Raw genomic sequence first — 19,212 nt, 5'->3', positions numbered from 1 at the left:
GCAACCAAATTTGGTTTCCAGACTCATGTGATATCCCACTGCTACAAGTGTATTTCAAAATTTCGCCCCGCCCCCTTCCGCACCCACAAAGAACGAAAATCTGTGGCAGGCACATTTTTAAAGATACGATAAAACTTAAGACGCAGTATCGTAGAGAATGCCCATATCTACCAGACTGCCGAATCTGAATTAGATCGGATCATAATTATAGCCAGAATTAAGAAATTAATTTTCAGTTGCTTCATTTGCAATTCATTTTCCTTCTCGCTCGCACACTGACTGAGTACGGGTATTAGTAGAGTCGCGTCCCCAGAAGCGACTCGCACGTTCCTTCTCGTTTAGATCTAATTTTGAGGTTTATTTATAAGAAGGGCAAAAGCTCAATTGCACGGGTAATGGTGTCAAATCCATGTCAATGCATTAATCAGCACGCTATTTTATCATTTTACAATTAAGATTGCTTTTGATGTATAAAAAGCCGTTTAATTTTCATTCCGGCGGAGAATTTGTTGCCGTTTATAAAAAACAAAAAATTTTGCGTATTACGAATGCGAGAGCGCCTAACTTTCCGTTTTGAAAACCAAATCGGAAATTTTTTACGAAAGTGTATGCTTTTTTTATGTGGTATTTTTTTTTTTGTATAAGTTTGTGCATAGGTTCATGCGTCGTTTAAAGTAATGTTCATTAAATCTATCAAAATGGAGATCTATCTAAAATTGGTTGACCAACCCTCCGTAAATGACATTTTACCGTTTGAAACGTTGCTGCTCCAACATTTTGGGCGCTTTCATAATTTTTACCTAAGATCTGAAGTTCATATATCAACAAAAAACATAACGGAGTGAGGGAGCATCCGCTGAAGAAACGTGTACATTTTACAACTACAACCACACCTACAAATAAAGCCACCCGTGAAGTGGTGGTAGACACGACTACAACCACTAAAAAATATAAAGACACAGAATATAATTTTTTCAACTTTTTATGAGTTTTTAATTTCAAATTTTAAAAACAAATATTGCAAAAAAATCATAAATTTCGCATTCGAAAGCTTAATATTTCCCAGACGGTAAGCTGAAGCTATAAAGTATTCAGGTCTACTTTATAGATGCATTTCTCAACTTCGGACTGGCAAAGTTCATAAAAACCAGATTTAAGATACTAAAGTATTTAAAAAAAAAGGAGCGCTTCTAAAAAAATTAGAAGCTCCCATTGTATCAGAATAAGTTGGTTTGTTTCGAAGCGGAAAAAAAGTTCAATTTTGTCGAGTAGTGTTATATGTAAGTTTCTAGTACTGGCGCAAAAGTATCTCTAGTTGCTCAAAATCATTTTCCACCGCAACACTAATGGGACTATCGACTATCCTTAAACTATTTTCTCGATGTTCGGTGAACTGCTAGCATTTAAGAGTATAATATGTTTTTATGAGTGCATAATAAATTTTAGCCGCCTGGTACTCAGTGGGTCAGACTATAGAATATTAATCCGGTTTCATTATTTCGCTACATCTGCCATCTAAATCTACGTATGCATTTCTCTCTCTTCTCACAATAACATTCTACAATCTCTTCCGCCTGAGGGCTCACACTGCACGAGATAGAGTGTGTAAGCGAGAGAGAACGAGTGAACGCTACATCGCTGGAAGGCCGTAGCTTAGCCATGGCAAATTAATTTCTTCATTCTGACTATAATAATGTTATCATTTTCCACGATAATGCGTTTTCGGTTTTTTTGTATCTTCAAAACTGTGGCTGCCACAGATTTTTGTCCTTCGTTGTGGCTGAAGGGGCAGTGTACCTTTGAAATCAGCTGATCAAGAATATACATATGTATGTAGAATGCGATGGTGGTAGCGGAGTACTTTATAGTATCGGAAAGTGTAGTTCCGACTCAGTATAATGGTTATTAATTATTTGGAAAATTCAAATTTTGAATTAAAATTATACTACGTTATTGGTGTTACGAAGTTATTACTTTTCGCCAGCTAGATAACCCGTTCCGCCCACTGTGCCTGCAGGCCATGGCCATGCTTGGGTGCGCCTACATTGAGCATTAACTAAAAACTCCCATGAGGGTTTGCCTGGACCGCATAAATTTGTCGTCAGACATAGGCAAACAAAGAGATGGAAGAAGACACGACTAGTCAGGGGCGGGACGGACTCTTCGCGTCCTCATCTACAGATGTCTGCACTTACAGAGGGTCTGGGTTTTTACGGTGTCTATCCTTCAATTGATGTTAATCTGAAGAAGAACTGTCGCTAAGAGTAGAAGGAAATGGAGTCATAGATTATGTACCGATTAAGGTGTGATTTTCAAACAGTCAATTATAATTATCCGACTGATGTGGCTATTCAATGCATTGCTGTATCAGTCAGATTAAGCCAAAAAACCGCAAAAAGTGATACATTTTGGGATCTTTCCTACTCCGCTATTCACCATATGAAAACATTCGCAAAGGCTTTGTAGGTACACATTATTTACCGTTCGAAAGGAACACTCGAACTAGAATAATAGCAGATGGAAATCTTGAGAAACTGCTCAATCGACTACCGACAAATAGTCAAGCTAAATATATTTTCCCTTACTTTTGGAGAAATCCGGTGACGTTGAACTTCTCTCTACCATCCCTACCATTATCATAGCGTCGCAAAAATTCATGCTCCGGTAGTCGGAGCTTACACCTAGCTTCCCTGGTAACTCGCTAATGGTACGATTATAGACATAGCTTATATATACATACCTACTTATATAATTCATACATAAGATTAAATATTGGAAATGAACGTGTTCATTTTCACAGCCCAAGACGTACGTATTTAGGTATGTACGTACATAAATACGTATGGTATGTATGCGCCCCTATCCAGGACGACAGTTAATATAATATTTAATGCTTTATTCGAATTATTATTAGATAGTTGTGTAAGATATTTAAGATGTAAGTCTGGATACAACATTTTGTTGCTCTATCTTATAGTCTCTAAGAACTAGGTGAAAAACAAGACGGACTCGTCTGTTGATGCTGATCAAGAATGTATGTATATACTTTATGGGGTTGGAAGCGTTTCCTTGTCTGCGTTACACACATCCGCTTTTACCACAAATCTAAAATACCCCTTAACTCTTCGAGTAAGGGTATAAAATTAACAACAACAAAATGGTCCGCGGCAGGCTGATTGATTGCCAGTATTTAGGATTTCAAGGCAATGGGTAGGCAAAATTATCAAAGTTATTATATGCATCAGCCATGCCAGAAAAGGTCTCGATTGCCACCTTCTTGCCTTATCCCCATATTTGCATAGCAGATGTGAAGCACTACCCATACAGTATATAGATGTGTCAGTTCATATAACGAATGTGTCGCAGCTGAGTATTCTGTCTCAGGTCTTCGGCTCGCGGACCTGAGACGTTCGGCATTTTTTCGACATGTTCGATTCATGGCGAGATGCGAAAGAAAGCCGAGAATTGCAAATGTATGTGTGTACACAGACACCACGAAATATTTGTCAATGTTTATTTTTCGGAACCGCGATTTTAATTTCTTTGGTTCCAAGTTAAGTAAATGTGTGTGTGCCACGCATTCTCACATACTGTGCATGTGTGGGTTCTACAATTTTTGGCCGCTTGAACCGAAATTCGTTTTTCGTTTTATTTTGAGGGTCTTTCTAACATATTGAACTACCTAAAAAAATTTCCAGATATACTGTATATGCTTAGGCCTTTATTATCACGGAATTTGGTAAAGTCACGCCAGTAACGTTCGTCAGATGCCTCCGCCGGCTAATAGAAAAAAAACATGGAAGGTTTTTACATTAAATAACTTTGAAATTGAAAACTGCATATTTAATATACATATAAGCAAAAAAAAACTGTATACAGATAGACCTACCCAATTCGCCGTTTTGCCATTTTGTACCCCAACCTCGAAAATCACTTCTGTTTTATGTAAAGCAATTTTGGCTTATATCTTTAAAATCTGTTATTGTTATTCTGTTTTGGTGAATATGGGGCTTACCAAATTCATATTAAACAAGGATAATCTTGTTTCCAAATTTCGGCTCTTCTATTTTGTTCATCATTTTATCGTACGAATGTAACGTAACGCCAGATAGGAACTGCCCATATGTGAACTCTTAGAGCGAACTTTATTTCTGTTTTCCTCAGGCTCATCATGTCGGAGTTGACAATAAAATAATAACCATAAAAATGCGCTAAAGCTGCTACTTTATTTTCATTATATATGTATATATATTTTGCATACTAACCACCCTCCACGACCACGTTAATTTCCTTTGTGCCGGCCGGCTGATATACATATGTACATATGTGCATGCATACGAGTATGTACACATGTATGCAGACCAAGCTGTTCTGTTTGTAGACGGTAGAAGGTTTTATTAAAGCCCATTGAGCTTCAGTAGACAATACCTATTTTGTCCATCGCAGTACTTTAAAGGAGAGAAGGCTACGAGTGGGGCCGCTTTTGAGCGGTCGCTTTGGTCAGTTTTGCATCAAATTGGTTATAGTCGTCACATTTTTCTTTGTTTTAAAACATGTGTGCCTTTCATATCCCGGGTGCATGGTTCTAATACCCAGGGTACTCAAAGAGTATAGATGCATACTAAATTCATGTCATTGCAGCAGGAAGGCAGCGTTTCAAGCAGATCCCTGAAAACCGTCGGATTGTCATTACAGTCATACCCAGAATGAAGAAAACCCGCTTGAGCGCACCCGCAGGTTTTTCTTTGATTAAATCAACCGCATTATAATCACACTAAGCTTTGTTTGTTTTTACATTTTGAGAAACTAAACACGAGTATTTTATATAAATCCATACAAAATGGCCTAGTTGAAGAAACGTAAAAAAATCGTAATAAACTTCAACTTTGGCTTGAAATATCTTCTGGTATAGCCATTGTGTCGACACAAATAAAAAATGTTCTGAAATTTCGTACATAAATAAGAATGCACAACCAAGTCACCAAAACGAAGTTTTTTGTTCTCTTGCTAGCTCTTGGCATGGGGGTGTGTTCAACCAGGCATACAACGTAATTTGTTCTGGTGCTAGGTACAAAATCTCTTTAGCACAGCACGCAAATCATAAGTTATTAATGTACCAAATTCTATATCGAAGGTCCGAACTAACTTTTTTCTAGCCGCTGCAGTTAGTATTTTTGTAGCACTTTTGAGCACACAGTACTACATACTCGTACTATACTTTTATTGACATAACCAATTATTTTAAAGATAGGGATAGTAATAAGATAAGATAATCCCTTGGTCACGGCATCACTCGTGAACGGCTTCGCTTCAGCTTCGACCGATTTCGCTAATTCTTTTTAATACCCGTACTCCGACCCCATAAAGTATATATATTCTTGATCAGCATCAATAGCCGAGTCGATAGAGCCATGTCTGTCTGTCCGTCTGTATGTCTGACCAAAGACAATATAAGTATAAGATACATAACGCCATACGAAATTTTTGCACACGAATTTTGCATGCTGGCTCTAGAGCTGGCTCCAGGCTCTCTTGAAATTTTTTTATAGAGGGAGAACGCTCTGGAGCCAGCCGCTCTCTTGTATGCATACAGCATACGAAGGCACTTATATTGTGTTTGGTCTCAGACACTATAAGAGCTAGAGAAACCAAATTTTGTTTCCAGACTCATGTGATATCACACTGTTACAAGTGTATTTCAAAATTTCGCCCCGCCCCATCCGCCCACACAAAGAACGAAAATCAGATCGGATCATAATTATAGCCAAAATGAAGAAATTCATTTTCAGTTTCTTCCCCCACCTCCTCCAGCAAGAGAAACGCTACTCATTCTCTTTCTCGCTCGCACACTCTGCCGCGTTCAGTGCGCGAGCAACCCCTAGCGGAGGAGATGTAGAATATAAATGGTACATCTATAATCTACATGTTAGATGTAAAAAAAACATTATAGATGTATGTAGATGTGGATAGCAGATATATCAAAAAAATTTAAAATGTAAAATTTTTTTTAAAATTCTAAAATCTTATGCTAAAAAATGTATATACTGACTGAGTACGGGTATAGTAGAGTCGCGTCCCCAGAAGCGACTCACACATTCCTTCTTGTTTTTTGTGTTTTTTATTGTCAGGAGAAGGTTCTTATGAAAAAATTAATTCAGAAAATTGCGCGGAAAATTCAAAATTTTAAGAACAATTAACCGCCATATTAAATTATTTCTAATGGTCCCTGTGGAATATTAAATCAAAATTATCCGTGTATGGTGGATGGAAAATGTTCAAAGCGCTTTCCAAGACAATAAGTAGCAAAAACTATTAGTGAAATTTATCGCCGGCGATCCACTGATGACAACGGAAGGTCAACAACAGTCAAAGTGAATCAGCAGGACTTGAAGTTGGTAATCGTTGGGTTGTTCCGTTTTCGCCGTTACTCTCCAAAACATTTAAAGCACACATAAATGTAGAATATTGCCATTCCGTAAAATCAATCAAGTATATCTGCAAGTACATGAACAAAGGAGGTGACATGGCCGTGTTCGGAGTTTCTGCCGAAAATTCAAACGATGAGATCACTCATTTTCAAATGGGACGCTATATCAGTAGTAATAAGGCGATGTTGCGTATTTTTTTCATTTCCAATACTTAGGAGACACTGTTGTTCCCTTGGCCGTACATCTGGAAAATGGTCAAAGGGTGTACTTTACAACGATAAACGTATTACAAAGAATTCTGAGGCCGCCATCGACAGCATTGACCAGCTTCATTGAAATGTGCCAGAATGATGACTTTGCAAGAACACTGATAATTTGCAAATAAATGAAGAAATGTACACTAAATCATTAATTTTAATTGAAGACATGTGCTCGATGCTTGCCAATATAGTATTAATACAGTTAGGAATGACAGCGCCCAATCGCCAAATGCGTTGAGACGCGAAATGAAATATGATTCCGAAGCATTAAAAGAAACCGTTAAAAGAAACGTTCCCCTTTTAAATGAGCAACAATAATATGTCCACGGTACGCTAATGAAAGTAGTGAACGATATAACTGGCGGATTTTGTTTCTTAGATGATGCCGATGGGACTGGAAAAACGTTTTTGATCTCGTTGATTTTGGCAACGATTCGATCGCAAAATGGTATCGCACTTGCACTTGCTTCGTCGGGTATTGCAGCTACGTTGTTGGAGGGCGGTCGAACAGCTTATTCCACACTTAAGCTGCCGTTAAGCATGCAAATGAATGAAACACCAACTTGCAACCTTTCGAGAAATTCTGCGATGGCCAAAGTTTTGCAACAGAGCAAATTAATAGTTTGGGATGAGTGCACGATGGCACATAAAAAATCATTGGAAGCATAAGACCGCACGTTGAAAGATTTCCGAAAGAAGCAAACCCGGTTTGGTGGTGCACTGATTTAATTAGCAGGACCACGATCAACACCAGCCGACGAACTTAACGCATGTTTAAACTTTAAAGTCATCCGTCTTATGGAAAGACGTTAAAACGCCAAAATTTAATATAAACATTCGAGTCGAATTGCAGAACGAGCAATCTGGAGAAGCTTTTTCCAAAAAATTGATCGATATTGGTAATGGAGAAATACCTGTTGACTCATCGTCTGGATACATCACATTTCCTACCAATTTTTGTAACTTTACTGAAACAAAGACACAACTCATCCAGAAGGTTTTCCCAAACATTGCTCAAAATTACAAAAATCATGTATGGTTGAGCGAATAAGTTATATTGGCTGCAAAAAACGCTGATGTCAGCGAAATGAGTTTCCAGATTCAAAATAAGATAGCTGCTGGTGTTGTCAACTATCCCACGGAGTTTTTAAATTCCCTGGAATTGCCCGGAATACCACCTCATAATCTACAACTAAAGATCGGATCGGTAATCATTATGTTGCGGAATACAAACCAGCCACTTCTTTGTAATGACACCCGACTTGCGGATAAGAAATTATTAAACAATAAATAACAAAAAAAAAATTATCGAAGCCAACGTTTTGAAAGGGAAATACAAAGGCGAAGACTTTTTTTTGATTTCGAACGAAATGCCATTCGACTTTAAACGGTTGCAATTTCCAGTGCGGCTAGCCTTTTCAATTTCGATAACAAAATCTCAAGCCAGTTGCTAATTGTTTGTGGCATAAATCTTGAAAATCTATGTTTTTCACGTGGCCAGTTATATGTCGCCTGTTCCCGTGTCGGAATACCAACAAAACTATTTATATACGCGCCAGAAAAAGAAGAAAAAATATTGTATATCATAAAATAATAAACACTTTCTTCCTGAAATATTTTTTTAATTAACCATAACCATTCGAAATCAATATTCATAGTTAAGACGGGACAACGTCTGTCGGGTCCGCTAGTACATAATAAGAAATAATAATATAATTAAAGGAGAAAACACGTGTATTTGAAAACAATTCGAGAACAATTCTGTTGAGTTTATGCCACAAAAGTTTGTCCAAAATAATTCTTGAGATTATTTATAGAGGGCTCTTTGTGTGGAGACGACAATAGTCAAAAGGAAATGATTTATGAGAACAACTTTTTCGTTCTTGTTTTTACATGTAGCACAACAAAGCCTTCAGTTTTTGTGGTTGGGTGTATTTCATGGGGTGTATCTCTCTATCACCATCTCTCTTTTCTCTCTCTCTGTTACCCTACCATTCTATTGAAGGGTTCTTATTTTAATCATGGAATGATATTATTATTTCTGTAGCTTCAACGCATCCGATTCTTCGGATTCCCTTTGCTACATCAGCAGCAGTGTCCTTGGCAATTATTTGTTCGAGAGCCAAAGAAAATGAGACTGAGATAGCGATATAGAGGGCGATACGAAAATGTCTCAGTCCAACTTATGTACATGCCGACAGTTTTATTTGTATAAAGCTTCACCGCGCGGTGGCCATCCAGGCGTAGTCTTCACAGCTGTGCACTGCCCAGCCTCACCGCTAACATCCTTCAGCATCCTTCTTCAAGCATCCAACCCACAGCGTGCATCCTGGTAAATCCGCTTTTTCGTCTCCAAAGTATGCAACCATTTTTCCCGGGTTGCGGCTGCCGCTGCTCAATCATAATAAAAAGGCAAAAAAGTCGGGGAAAATATAGGCAGAGGGTGGCGACAGAGGAGTGAGGTGGTTACCACCCCTGCGACAACGTCCAGTCGAGTCTCTTGCACATTTCCCTTTTGAGAATACTCACTGAAGCGTCGCAAAGTGCTTCCTCCCTTTTATCAATGCCGAGACCCAGTCCCACCCCACTGCAAGTCAAACACTTCGTAAGCGTCTGCTGCCTGTTGCTCCTGCCGACCAACAGTGGGCCGTAGCCGAAATCAAGTGGAAAAAATTACAAATGTTTTGAGTGCTTATGATAATACAAATGTACATATGTGATGGAGAATTTTTCATACAATCGTATGCTATTAACGAGAAGGAACGTGTGAGTCGCTTCTGGGGACGCGACTCTACTTTTATACCCTTACTCACTCTGTATATAAATTTGTGAGCTTATGATTTATATAGAATTTAATTTTGACTTTGCGGTGAAATAATTTTAGTTTTAGCAGTATTAGAAAAACCTCATACCGTCTAATACTCATTCTTTCCGCAGCAGTACTGATGCCCTAATCTTCTAGAACGATTCTGCCCCTTGCCACAGTGCAACATTGGTCAAGAATATTTTTTTTTACTTTGTTATTGAATTGTGATATGATTTATTCAAAAAGTTTGATCTTATAAACGATGAGATTTTTAAGTAAAGTAATATTTAGCAATGATAAGAATTAGGTCATTGGACTGGCCGGGATCTCAATCTGATCAAAAATCGTTATACCCAAAACTTTATCTGAATTTTAAAAAAATATTTAAAAAGTATGATACAACGAAATAAACATCGAAACATTCTAAAATGTAGTAGATACCAAGCTTTCGGGTAGAAAACTAGTTCTAAACACACAGGATCTTGAAAAAACTATTAATCTAGTTCATTATATACTCTTCAATATTTATAGAATCAAACGTAATACCAAACCATTTTTTGTACTGATAAAAGACCACAGTAAAATAACAGATGATAAGCCACAATACATATATTAATGCAATATTTTTAGACTATTTGTATAAATAAGTTTCGATTTGTATATCCTTCATTAAAATCAAAGCACCAAAACCACAGATCTCACTAAAAAAACGAGAAGGAACGTGTGAGTCGTTTCTGCGGACACGACTCTACTTATACCCGTACTCAGTCAGTATATACATTTTTGAGCTTATGATTTTATAGAATTTAAAAAAAAAAACATTTTACATTTTACATTTTTTTGCTACATCTGATATCTACATCTACATATACAATGTCTATTCTACATCTAACATGTAGATTGTACATGTTCCATTCATATTCTACATCTCCTCCGCTAGGGGTTGCTCGCGCACTGAACGCGGCAGAGTGTGCGAGCGAGAAGGAAAATGAGTTGCGTTGTTGTTTGCGGGAGGGGGGACAGGGGAAGCAACTGAAAATTAATTTCTTCATTCTGGCTATAATTATGATCCGATCTGATTCAGATTTGGCAATCTGGTAGATATGGGCATTCTCTACGATACTGCGTTTTTAGTTTTATCGTATCTTTAAAACTGTGCCTGCCACAGATTTTCGTCCTTTGTGTGGGCGGAAGGGGGCGGGGCGAAATTTTGAAATACACTTGTAGCAGTGTGATATCACATGAGTCTGGAAACCAAATTTGGTTTCTCTAGCTCTTATAGTCTCTGAGATCCAGGCGCTCATCAAGACGGACGGACGGACAGACGGACAGACGGACGGACAGACGGACATGGCTATATCGACTCGGCTATTGATGCTGATCAATAATATATATACTTTATGGGGTCGGAAACGTTTCCTTCTCTGCGTTGCACACATCCACTTTTACCACAAATCTAATATACCCCTTAACTCTTTTTTGAGTACGGGTATAATAAAAAAAAAAAAACAAGAGAAAAACATTATTTTTCTGTATTTTCATAGTTGTATTATTCATCTCTTATTTTTCAAACATTTTTACATGATTAGTAATGAATTTAGCTGCAGCTGGTGTTGTTTTTTTGTAGTTGTTAAGTTTATTGTCTTCCGTTGTCATTAAGTTCCGATTCTCTTATGATACTTACTCCAGGCAAATGGTGACGTTTCCTTCAATTTGCTTACCATTCTTCATAATTAACATCATAATAATCACTCTTCTTGTGAGGTCAAATAGTGAGTCGGAATTGACTCTGTAAAAAAATGGAACAAAGAGAAATTAATTAAATGCAAGATTTCTAACATATTTAGTTTTAAAATAAATGCGATATAGGGAAAAATATATAAATAAACTATTGATATAGGGACCCAGAAATACTATGGGTGGGACTTGCACATGTGAAAAAAATGACAAATCATTTTCGTCGGTTTCTTTTGAATTTTAGCAGCTGACCAATAACGCACAGGGGATCCGTCAGAGGCCATAAATGCAAAATATGAAATTAAAAATATTGCAAACAACTTAGTAGATATATTTCTAAGAAAACCATATTTTGTATACACTAGTTCATTTTGTCCCATATAAATTATTCTTTTTGCAAAGTGCGTCAAAAGTGCAGTGCGACAAGCTTCAAATTAAGAGCAATATAATGGTGAAATATAGACACGAATAGTTAAATTGATTGGCTAAAATTAAGGTCAATTGAAAACTAAGATATTGGCTTAATTTATTCATATCTGGTATTGTTTAAATTTTGTATTTTTATCAAATAATACGATTATTTTGTCAGAGTCTCCGCATTTATAAATTTATAAAGTTATGCGACTTTTTTAAAAATAGTATTACAATTAAGGGCCGCAAACTTGAGTAAAAACTGTTTCCAATGCAGCGCTGAGTTTCTAAATTAAAGGAATTGATGAAAGTTTGATTCATAAATGTCCAACATTATTTTAAGCCATGACATCGGGATACTAAATGAATGCGGAAAAATTCACCCTGGAAATTACGCCCTGAGCTAAAGATCTGATAACTGTGTGCAAGGGGGCCTTAGACGAAACTAGGTGGCAGTCAATCTTTTACTTTAAGCGCTTTGGATAATTTAAGTTTTTTTAGTACAATCGTATGATCAGGTCATTTTTTTATATGGAAATATTCTTTGAATATATATTTTCCCAAGTCTAGAGGTCTAAACTTTAATGATCTATTTCTTATTTTTTACAAAAATTACAAAACTAATATGGAAGGAATATCCAATAAAATCAAAACTACTTGCTGATTCGTTTTGAGAATCAAAAACGACAGGCAATAGGGGCCTAGATTTGACCATCGCCACGTAAACTTGGACAGCATGTAGATGCTACTGATCAGAGTATTGTGAGTCATATTCGTTAACAATACGCAGTTTCCGTGCTGATAATGAAACAAATATCTTCTTTGGGGTAGAAGCTGGGAGTATAATAAACAAAATTGTGCGAAAAAAAGAACATAGCCCTTAGTTTTAATATTTTTGAAGTGCGTTACATGGGTGCAAATTTTGTCCAAAAATATTAGTGTTTCGTTTTGCCTGCAGTTGTTGATATTAACGTAACGTATTTAACACAGTTTTCATTTAGTCTACAAAATTGGGTTGGGTTTAATGCGCTACTTCACATGCAAGCATTGTGCTTCTGATTGCGATGAGTAATGTGAAAACGTTTCAATCAATTTAGTTTCTGCACTCACAGTTACCTAAGACCTCTAGCTTTGTATTGCTACCACACATATAAGTAAATGTTTGTATAATATTCAATTGGTCGAAAGTTATATGGAAAAAAGAAAGCTATGTACACAAACGGTACCTCTTCCTTGCAATGCATTGTAAAACCAATGTGCTATGTACAATGACAATATAATGTGTGACCACTCAGAATCACCCAAAATTGGTTTTTCCTTCGACCAATTTAAACGTTTTGTTTCATTCGAAAATTTTTAGAGGTATTTCCTGGCAGGTTTCTCTGCCACTAAAGCCCCCTCCTTTTGCCTACGTTGAATAGTTCGAGCCAAAATATAACTTGCAAAACGTTGTGGCAGCTTATTTCAACATCATTTTTGTGCCGATCATAAGACTCATTTTTATAAGACGCGCTTCCATTTTTGCAAGGCTGATAGCACAAAATATAATTTTATTATAAGATTTAAAAAAATGTTGGTGATATGTTGGTTTTGTTAATAGTTTAATATTTAATAAATAAACTTATTGAAAAATATGATTTTTCCGTTGTAAAAAGTGGTTTTCCTATTTTAATTTAATTTTTTCTTCCGTTTGGTCAATATTACCGAAAAAGCGTTACAACCGTGTGAAAAGTTTTTTTTCTAAGTTTATGGATATGATATAAAACGAAAAGGAGCGTGTGAGTCGCTTCTGGAGACGCGACTCTACTTATACCCGTACTCAGTCAGTATATACATTTTTGAGCTAATGATTTTTTAAAATTAAAAAAAAAAAACGCAGTATCGTAGAGAATGCCCATATCTACCAGTCTGCCGAATCTGAATCAAATCGGATCATAATTATAGCCAGAATGAAGAAACTAATTTTCAGTTGCTTCCCCTGCCCCGTCCAGCCGCTGACCGTGCAACTCATTTTCCTTCTCGCTCGCACACTCTGCCGCGTTCAGTGCGCGAGCAACCCCTAGCGGAGGAGATGTAGAATCTAACTGGTACATGTATAATCTACATGTTAGATGTATAATATACATAATATATATAGATTTAGATAACAGATGTAGCAAAAAAATGTAAAATGTAAAATTTTTTTTTTTAATTCTAAAATCTAAAAAATCATATGCTCAAAAATGTATATGCTGACTGAGTACGGGTATAAGTAGAGTCGCGTCTCCAGAAGCGACTCACACGTTCCTTCTCGTTTTTGCTACATCTGTTATCTAGATTATACATGTACCATTTTTATTCTACATCACCTCCGCTAGAAGGCGCTCGTGTACATAATGAGGCAAAGTGTGCGAGCGAGAAAGAGAATGAGTAGCGTGTCTCTAGCAGGTGGAGACGGGGGAAGCAACTGAAAATTAATTTCTTCATTCTGTCAATATATGTATATGACCTGATCTGATTCAGATTCGGCAGTCTGATAGATAGAAGTAGAAGTAGAATCACATGAGTCTGAAAACCAAATTTGGTTGCCCTAGCTCTTATAGTCTCTGAGATCTAGGCGCTCAACAAGACGGACAGACAGACAGACGGACAGACAGACATGGCTCTATCGACTCGGCTATTGATGCTGATCAAGAATATACATACTTTATGGGGTCGGAAACGTTTCCTTCTCTGCGTTACACACATCCACTTTTACCACAAATCTAATATACCCCTTAACACTTTTTGAGTACGGGTATAAAAACTTAATCCGATTAAAGCGATATAAGGTATAGCTGCCATACGAATCTCCGTCAAAATATCGTATTTTTTATCTTTGAGCTCAAGTTTACACCTCTAAAGGTATTCCAATCCCATACAAATAAACGTAACCCGAATGTACATACATATATTCCTATGTACATATCTTTATATCGTATTTACAACTTCAAGATTTTTTCTCTAATACATACAATTAATTGCATGCAAAATGTATGTAGCATGTTTCTTTATTCATTGAGAAGTTATTAATTTTGCAGGCTACAATGCATCAAGAAAAGAGCAAGCTTACCTCTATCAAAAAACTTTAAAAGTTTACCATTATATACAAATAGTTCATTCCAATAACTTTGAAGACTCTAGGTTATTGAGGAGAGTTGGTTTCATTTCTGATAAAAATAAAACTGGATTTTGTCGCATGGTGTACGATTAATTAGAGTGATAACTTTAATTGTTAAAAAGTTCGTATTTTTACAACATGTTTTGAGAAATAGAGCCACTGTGAAGTGCCTTCTCCGGCTTTGCTTAGCTTTTGTTTGCTCTTCACATAAACGAGTCCAAATACTTTTATAAGTGCCTGTTTGTTGTTATTGCCGCCGTTGCTGTTGACAGTTGTTGGTCTTTGAAATGGAAAAATATTTAACAAGAAAATTACTTTTACTGGGCAGGGCAAGGGAGCCAATTGTCGTTACACTCGTACTTGTATGCTAATGTTTGACCACAATTTGCTGGCTAGAAAAAGTTGATTTCATTTAGGTTGACTTCATCACGGCTGGAGCTGCTTTCTAGGGAGTTCAACATACTGGGGTCACGGCCTTTCTCTCCTGGGCACAAATTTCTTATTGGAAATATTAAAGTACAAATTACGAAAGTTGTATGTACAATGGCGTTCTGCATTTTAAGCTCTGAAATATTCTCATTATTCTATTTTTAGCTATTCTCAACACACTAGGTAACCAATTTGATGTTTTTTTTCTGCCAGCCATCTGACTACATATTTCTGATAGACTTGGAGCTCCACACTTTTGCAATGAATTAAGTACTTATTTTTTATATTTAGGAGTTTTATTTGGAGATTCTTACACATTGAAAACATTTCGTTTTTCATTTAACTTGAATATAATAGGTTGATGAATGCAGCTGTTAATCGATTTTATATACTTTTTATCTTAAGCCTACCGTCTGGGAAATATACCAGTATACCACCAAACTCAAAAACTCGTATAAGAACTTTACTTATCGTTCGGTACGTTGGAAATACAAAATCTTTAGTATTTATGGTTTAAAACGGTCCTGCTCCGAGAAATGTATCAGTTACACTAAGGCAGAGAAACGTGCATTCTGGCGGGTTGTTCAAAGGAACACACTAAAAATTAATGTAATTTAAAAAAACCCTACAATTAATGAAAATGTTACGCTTAGCTCTGTAACAAAAACATTATAGAAACACATATCTAATATATAGATACATATAGTAAAGCCACTTTAAATACTTTAAAAACTTCCCGTTGGCTTTCTTTCTTCGGCCAATTTATGTATATCACACTTTCAACGATAAATGTGAATATACCATAAAATATGTATATGGCTTATTTCTATATAATTATATTCTAATGGAAGCCAAGAATTCACCTACCGCACGCAAACGTTTTGAAAACATGACTTTCTCCATTCCATTTGAATGCATACAGAATGCAAATAGCATTTCAAGAAAGAAAAAAAAAATAACGATTGGGATTCGGGCCGGGATTATTTGATTCTTTTTTTGGTAAAAAAAATGACTATGAAAATCTATTCTTTTGTGGAATCGGCTCTTCAAAGTCCGACTGAGCAGAGATCTTTTTTATGCATATGAGATAGGGTTTAATTAATAAATAGGGTTAACATGTTCCTATTTTTTGAGACTTTCAGAGGCCTGGTCCTCTTCGGTATAAGTGAAGTTGTTTCAGTGATGAATTCATAAAATAACTTTTGAAGTAAATATCGGCTCCATTCCCTCTTTTAATGGACAACGGGATTTCCTATGTAATATAAAAATATTTAAGCTTTGGATTGAAGCCTTTCTTCGCTTTAAATGAATGAAGGACTTATATTAAAATTTAAATGAGCAAAATGAATTGATTATTACAAATACACAGGCTAAGTCAAATAAATGAGCCAAGCTGAAGAAAAAACTTATTATGAAAAGCGTATTTGAGTAGCCCAATTAGCAAATTGAAATAGGAGCATATCTCTGACGAGGTCCACAGAGTCCAAGAAATGTAATGTCCTTGAAACACACATTTCCATATAGTACTGTTGCGATATTATAGTCTAAATGTAATAAACGACAACTAATTTACCCAATTGATATAATTTCGTTAGCATTGATGTTTGTCGCCTAGTTCTCAGAGACTATAAGAGCTAGAGCTACCAAATTTTGTTTCCAGACTCATGTGATATCACACTGTTACAAGTGTATTTCAATAACATAAAAGGTAAAATAATTTAAAATTCTACATAAATCATAAGCTCACAAATTTCTAACATATTAAACGAGCTAATCACGGCAAAGCTGTCAATAGAGTCAAACCAAATCCTTGGTATGAGAGAAGAGATGCAGAAGCTAAGTTCGCGTGTTTTGCAGCTGGAGAAGGCGGGTGAGGTAATCCAGGAGATGGATTTAGGAGCAGCAAATCATCCAGCTCAATAGTGAGTTACGTGGGATGCAAGAAATACGTGGAAATGTCGTCCACTTAAACTCACAATGTATGGAGCGCGCCAAAGCAGACATCGCATGTGATCTCCGTATCCATGGAATACCCTACGAAGAAGGCGAAATGTTGAAAACCAGATCCAACAAAATGTGCTTTGCCCTTAACATTGCACCCCATCCGAGGTTAAATGACATTTTTGGGATCAGGCAGAGAAACCAGGGAACAGCTGTTGATCCAGTGACTATCCTGCGACTAGAGAGTGTGAGAGGCGGCGTTGTTGCGAGCTGTTGGCCACTATGGAAAGGAAGCGAAAAAACTATTATCGCTTTTTATATTAATGAGCAGTTATCTAAAGAGATTTTGGCTGTTTTTAAAGAGGCGATTAAAATGAAAGGAGGAAAATCACTATCTGCCCTTTTTACTCGACGGGCGATCGTGCATGTAAAGAAGCATCCAACTGGAGAGATTTTTAAAGTTGAGAACGTGCATGATCTACAATTATTACGAAAAAAATCCGGAGGTTATTGTTTTTCGTTAGAATAATAAGATCCTATAGTCATAAAATAATATTTAAGCTTAGTTATTATCTTTTAAGCGGTTCATAATTTGAATAGACTTCCAACGAATAGCAGGATAATGATTCGCAAACTGGCAAAACAAAAAGATGGCTTCAGTATTTGTCATGCAAATGCACAGAGTTTGTCTGGTAAGACTGATGAGTATCGATATATGTTTGAACAATCAAGTGTCGATGTTGTTTGTATATCAGAAACCTGGTTCATGCCGCATTTATGTGATAATGTCATTTTGTGTAATGGATTTAATCTATACCAATCCGATCGATTCACGATTTTAATATTAAACATATTAACATTAAATATGAAACATATTAAATTTGAATATGAAACATATTAAATTTGAATATGAAACATATTACATTTATATATGAAATATATTAAATTTAAATATTTTTATATTAATATCAAAATTTAAGTGAAAAAAAAATATTCAATTTTAATACAACCACTCTTGGATGAAAATCAATGGCATAAATATTAAAATCTAAGGGAAAATATTAAAATTTCAGGGCTTTTTTCTATCGGTGTAGTAGCTGGCTTTAATTTCCTCTGAGTCTTCTTATTGCAGTATTCAGAAATACGTTGTGATAAGTCAGTTTCTTCACAGCCCCGCTGGGATCGGTAGCTATGCCGGAGCCAGGCGGGGCTGACCCATAAGCGACGACCATTAGCTTTCCGGACCAAGATCCACCCTGCAGCGAGCGACACCGCTGCCGAATTGCTTGTCTTTAATTTTGTTTTGGTCCTCGAGTTTTTTGAATTGCCTTGTTTATTTTTATTACTTTTCGCGGCAGGCCCTTGTTTACTTACATTAATTTTTTCAATTTAGAAAGGTAAAATTACCGCGAACCCGGGGCTTGAGGCGGAGTCTGGGTGTGGGTGTGGGGCTGATGCTGAACCGGGCCGGCTGTCAGATGCTCCACCCGCACTTCAACTCTAGTTTACATGGCGCGCCCCATTCCTTAGATCTGTGGAAGTTATTTGTTTTTTATACGTATGTATGCATGTACATACTTATATTCTTATATCTGTGGTAAAGGCACTTAAACAAATTTTTTCAGTTCTTAGACGCCGAGTCTTAAAAAGAATTCGATTGTCTACCAGATTTCTGAAATTGGATCGCTACTATCAGATTATTCCTATTACGGCCAGAATGAAGAAGCCGTTCCCGTGTCTGACCGCCTGCCACGCCCTTGCTCTCCGCCTCTAAGAAACTTTCTTGGCCACCAGGGGCGAGTGAGTGAGATATATGTATATGCTCCCAACGTCCGTATGTTAATTCGTTGGCCGAAACAGAGACAGGGACAGCGAGAGCGAGAGCAAGAGCGAGAGAGTGATAATATGGCATTTATACAGACTGGGTATAAGTACCGGGTGGGGTAGTCACAACGTCTCGATTGCTCTTGTGGTCTGAGTCTGAGTCGGATGCCGATTTTCATTTCCTATGCATTCAGCAGTCGTCTGGCTAATTTGATTCAATCGCCCCCGGCCGTAGAG

The 19,212-nt window shown here is 36.7% G+C and overlaps 1 protein-coding gene across 5 annotated transcripts in view; it reads left to right on the top strand.

Moving 5' to 3' along the window:
* LOC111072290 overlaps positions 1-19,212 on the top strand; it is a 188,365-nt gene that overhangs the window by 166,976 nt on the left and 2,177 nt on the right. The window lies entirely within an intron of this gene.

This window comes from Drosophila obscura, unplaced genomic scaffold (assembly GCF_018151105.1).
Source record: "Drosophila obscura isolate BZ-5 IFL unplaced genomic scaffold, ASM1815110v1 contig_75, whole genome shotgun sequence".
Taxonomy (NCBI): Eukaryota; Metazoa; Arthropoda; class Insecta; order Diptera; family Drosophilidae; genus Drosophila; species Drosophila obscura.
Note: the sequence above shows the minus strand (reverse complement) of the source record. Positions and strands in the feature narration are given on the sequence as shown.